The sequence below is a fragment of the Spinacia oleracea genome, chromosome 6, assembly GCF_020520425.1.
Source record: "Spinacia oleracea cultivar Varoflay chromosome 6, BTI_SOV_V1, whole genome shotgun sequence".
NCBI lineage: Eukaryota > Viridiplantae > Streptophyta > Magnoliopsida > Caryophyllales > Amaranthaceae > Spinacia > Spinacia oleracea.
Genome location: NC_079492.1, coordinates 47,795,735 through 47,801,734, shown reverse-complemented (window position 1 = coordinate 47,801,734; position 6,000 = coordinate 47,795,735).

Below are 6,000 nucleotides of genomic sequence, written 5' to 3'. Positions count from 1 at the left end.
TCTATTTCTACCTTGAAGTTTATGTTAAAGAGAATCGACTTAGCAAATAAACCCCTATGGTATTAGATTACCGCTTGAGGTTCTAACTCTTTTTAAGAACTCAAATTCTGGGAGCTAAGTCTGGTTATTGACCTACAAGTAGGAAATGAAGCAAAGTTGTGCTACATTAATTGTAGGGTCATCATGTTTGTTTTAAAGTCCTTCTAAAGGCTAGAACTTAATGGCATTATTTTACATTAGTAATCATAAACAATTTTTGTTTGGACAACATAAAGATTTACATTCAAAGTAAACAAAAACATTCGTTGAGTGTTTATTTGAATGAAATGGTCATTTAAGGGTTGAGTCATATGATTGGTTAATAAACAAAAAAATCTCTTCACACTCAAACTTCAAAAGGTTCAAATCAAATTTTATGATTTGTGTTCCACATATCTTTGGCAATGTCATACGACCATATCAACAAGACAACATTCTAAGATTCCATGGAATGGATTTCTGAAAGTTGGTTAATTTAAGACACGTGGGTCTTGCTTGTTGAACATGACATCGGAATAGACTATTGTTAGAAGAGTCTAGACAATTATGTTCACGGGCCAAAGATGGATTTTATGACTTACATATTTCCCAAGAATTTGAGAAAAAATGGCTATATTTACTCAACGTGAAATATGTGAAATGCTTCAATGCGATTCACAAAAGGGTATAAAATCAACTTGGCAAGAATTTTGGAACATCTAGGCTGGGTCAAGGTGATGTTTGCATGAGCAAAGAAAGATTATCTAGATTGTTTATATGGAATTATAGCAATCGAAGCTCTATAAGAATATGGTATGTCCAAGTGGAGAAATCGGAATCTATTCGATTAACGATAATTACGACTATTTTCCTATATAGTTTCTAAATGATACCCGCAAGTGACTATCACACGAAACAAAGTTGTCAAAGCTAAGGATAAGATATCATAAGGATTGAACTTCGGTTCAGTACATCTTGTCAGTATATATATATATATATATATATCTAGGGTTGTCAATCCCAGTGGGAGTTAGTGTTTACATCAAACCAACTTGAATAGATATATGTTTTTTATGAGCGACTCATAGAAACAAAAGGTATTGATTCTACCACAAATCTGAGAACATATGGTTGTTGCTCTAGATAATGTCTTTTAGGAAACCATCATATTTCCAAAAAGGCAAGTGGGAGAAAAATGACCTTGAAGTGACCTCAAAAGAACTTCGAGTCAAGCAACAAACAAAGTAGGATGCTTAGGAGTCTTTGGAAAAGCTCAGTACTTAGAAGCCTTTGGAAGAGCTTCAGGAAGACTTTGGAAGTGCTTCAACAGAATCCTAATACTCAAAGGACTTGAGTAATGTCTTTATAGACACTAAAGTTTGATGTTCAATACCTAGGTAAATCGTATAAGGAATAGAATTCAACCAAGATAGATACATAGATATCTTGAGGAATGAAAACTATGAAGACTTTGGAAGTGCTTCAAGAACATACGAGTTACAGGTTAGCTACAAAGAATTAAAATTCCCAAGTATGGTTTGAGGCCATCAGAAACATTATTATGGTTCGAGGCCATATAAAATGGTTTGAGGCCATTTCATCCAAAGTATCTTCATCTTAAAGAATCAAATCTATGATTTGGTTGATTTGCATAAAGGGTTCACTCCCATTGGTTGCATACATGTTTTCTAAACATACAACGTTGATTTTCATAAAGGGTTCACTCTCATTGGTTGCAAATATGTTTTCAAAACATACAAAGATGATATTGTATACACATACAAAATAGAATCTAGATTGGTGTTTAAAGATTATAAACAACTCCACGACGTAGATAATGTTGACATATTTTTCACCAAGTCGGAATGCTTGAACTATTTTGGATAAATCTAGCAATCATTGCATATGGCAATATGGAAATAGGAAAATGAAACACGTACCTTCCTCAATTGGACTTGTAGAAAGGAATTGTGTACATCACACAATGTAAAAGTTTTGGATACTGGGTAAAAAAGCAAGCTTAAGAAATCTATTCGTAGATTAAAGCATGCAAGTGGGAATTGGACCATATTTTTCAACAAGGCTATTGAGTAATCATAGCTTTATGAAAACATAGATCATCTTGTAGATGAGGAGTTTAGTGGGAGCTAAGTCAATTTTATTGGTTCTATATATATGAGATACACACCTCTCTATTGAAAATGACATTCAAATTCTAAATGGTTAGATTTGAAAGTATTTGTCAATATTAGAACCATGGCGAAACTTAGAACATACTAGGTTAAAGATCTATTGGATAGGATCTAAAGCGTTGTTTGGATTCTGTAAAAGTAATTACTAAATCAAACACAATAGAGAGACTCAAAAGAGACTCTCATCCCATATGAGTAAGTCTAAGTAATGAATGTTTTAACTAAAGTATAAAGCTAGGCTGTTATCACTAAAGTTAAACATGAAGGACCTTGAAAGAGGTGCCTTGCCCTTATATCACATGGCAATGCCAAGATTTTAGCAAGATTCGGTATCTCTTGAAACAGAATAAAGCTAAAAGTCACATGGATAGATTTAAAATGCGATTGTTTTTTGCATTACAATCAATCATGTATGATATGATATATAGATCGCCAAGATAACTCGTGAACATTGGACCGTGACGAGATTATACCAATCTCTATTGATCAAAGATCATTAGAACAATATCAAGAACATCCAATACATCTGGATATGTAGGATGAGAATTTGATAAGAGGAAGTGAAGATGAACTAAAGTTTTGATGCTACATGCATTTGCCTAAGCAAAAGTTGAATCTTGTTGTTAGGCAAACCACGAACATACATGGGCAATTAGGCGTCGTGATTAAAAGGTGGTAACATAGGTTCTAAACCATATGTGATGCATGGGAAACTGAATCAATGATTAGTTTCCAAGTTCTCAGTTGAAAGATGTATCTCCCACATCTCTGTGAACTGGTTGGAGTATTCCAAAAGGATAGCATCATTTGCAATTCTACATAATTGAAATGAATTCATTATTGCCTAAGAAGAAATGAAAGGGAATTGTTTCTAGTGGGAGTTCTTTAATGAACTCAGGTTAATTACAAGTCTGCTATCTGAATGATTTTCTATTTTAGATATAAGAATCATTCTAAAAGCAATAAAAAAACTAGATCATTCTATAAACATATTCAAAGATCTTTCCATCTTACATCGAAAGGCTATCGATAGAAAAGATGCTAAGAATAGAAAAGTATGATAAACTAAACCTCTGCATCGAATGAGAAACAACACTCATATGTAGAAATGGAATCAAGTTTGAGTTCTATGAATGTTTTAAGTAGTGGGTGAAAGGCCTATATCAGTAAAACATTAAATGCTTGATTTTGGTTTAGAGGCCAACAAATTGGTAAGCATTTGGTTTAAAAATTTATCATTTATGAAATTATATTTCATAGATCATTTAATCTTGGTTTAGTATTAAATGATGAAGACCAAGTGATTCAAAACATTCAAATGGGATGTGAAGATGGATTCTTTGACAAAGAAACACCCATAACTGAACTTGAATATTGAAATCACAAAAGGATCCCTAATCCAGGTCATTGAAAGGTTGGATGGCCAATGACTAATGAAGATTAGATTGCAAGTTGATACATAGTTCTGTTTCTTGAACTAGATGGACTGGATGTCAGAAATCATTTGCATAGATACTTATTGGATCTTGTATCGGATTGACCATGAGAACACTTTAAGAGATTAAAGTCATGTCATAAGTAGTTCTCATTAACGGCGATAGGAACCTATTCCTCATAACCCAAGTACACTAGTAGAAAAAACCCCTGTTGCAGCCCCCTTGTTGCAGCGTACAAGTATAAATACGCTTCAACAACCAGTCGGTCAACGCGGGTCAAACCCTTTAAAGGGTTATCGCAGCGTACATTTTAGTTGTTCGCAACAAATGCGTTTGTTGCAGCGTACAAAATAAAAGCCCGCAGCAACAAACCTTAGTTATTGCAGCGTACATGTTAATGCCCGCTGCAACAAGTCCGCGTTTCAAATTAAAATTTTTACTTTCCTAGTTGCAACGTACGTACAAACCGCGCTCAATCATATCTCTGTTCCTTCTCTGCTATAGCTCCAAGCTTATCCAAGGTCGCCGTCGAACTCAGCTCGCGTCGCCGTCGAACTCAGCTCGCGTCGCCGTCGAACCCAAGAGTTGCTCAGCTCGCGTCGCTGTCTTGGTTCCGTTGGTTGCTCATCTCCCCGTCGCGTCGTGGTTCAACCCTGCTTCGCTGTCTTGGTTCCGTGGTTCCGTGGTTCAGCCCTGCGTCGCTGTCTTGGTTCCGTGGTTCAGCATCTCCCCGTCGCGTCGTGGTTCCGGTGGTTGCTCGGCGTCGTGGTTCCGGTGGTATGGTGTGTTCAATTTTTATTTTCGTTTTTTATTTTCGTTTTCAGATTAGGGTTCAATTTTATTTTTTGATTTTCGTTTTGATTATTGTTTTTGATTTTCGTTTTTGATTTTCGTTTTGATTTTCGTTTTGATTTTCGTTTTTGAAACTTAACGACTCAACGAAGTAAATGGGGATTGCTATGTTTCCGAGTATAGATCTATTTCTTTAAAAAGCACACAGCCACTATGTTTCCAAGTAATGGGGAATGGGCTAAGGCTGTTGCTGACTGCTACTCACCCCTTCAGACTGTTGTTTGGATGTTATTTTGCTGATTTCCAAGAGGCTTTTGGATTACCTTTTTTTTTTTTTAATTTTTTTAATTTCCAAGTATGCTCAAAGTGTTGAATACATCACTTAGATCAGTAGTATCAGGCCCTTAGTTCCCTTCTTCCTTCCCCGAGGTTACAGGATTTTATTCTGGCATTACCCTTCTTCCTTCCCCGAGGTTACGTAAGCACTTAGTTCCGCACTTGAATGCTGCGATAATGCCAATAACTTGAATAATGTGATTGCTATGTGGTGATGTGGTAGATAGTTAATTTCCTGTTACATGCATTCTATGAGAAATATCTGAATTTGGCCCTCGAACTATTTTCGTTTGATTTTCGTTTTGATTTTCGTTTTGATTTTCGTTTTGATTTTCGTTTTGATTTTCGTTTTTATTTTGATTTTTTTGGCTGTTTTTCAATTATTTCTTTTATTTGCAGTTAATTGTGAAGATGGGTAGATACGCATATGGTTGAAGAGAGGGGCGATGATCGTACTGCCAGCATAATCTATCATCGTGCTTGTTCGAATTTCAACAATTGCATAAGGTATTGATATATCTAATTATCTTCATAAAATTTCTCTTTTCCTCTTTTGAAAGTTGAAATCAATAGTACAGTAAGTGCATATCATTTTTACGATAAATAAAATTTGGATAAGTATAGTAAGTGTAATAATAAAACGTGTACATTAGTATTCTATGCTTAAGTATCCATTCCGTTTTACTTATTATGACTGTTTTTGGACTTCTAATATCACTTCAGTGAAGCATTGATAAACTTAAATGATGTAACCAAAGATTTGCGGAACTTCTTAATGATTTTGTGACTTCTTAATATATGTGTTTATGTGTGGAACCTTTTGTTGTTGTTATTAGTAATGAGTCGTCGTTGGATGTATGGTGACCATACTACGGCAGAATACTTGAGTGGGGTCGCAGAGTTCATTAGATGTGCTTTAGCACACCAACGGAGTACAAAAGCCGAAAAAATCTATTGTCCCTGCCGTGATTGTAACAATATCAAGCGGTTAGGTGACATTGATGAAATTGAGGATCATTTATTTCGCCGTGGGTTTAAGCAAGATTACCATGTTTGGTTTTGGCATGGTGAAACAATACCTGATCGTCCAAGTTCTAGTGTCCATCAATTTGATGTTCAGAGTAATGAGAGTGATGATGATATTTATGAGAATAATGAGACGGATGATGATGAGGAAGAAGATGATGAAATAAATGAGATGATGGATGGGCTGAAAGATCACTTGG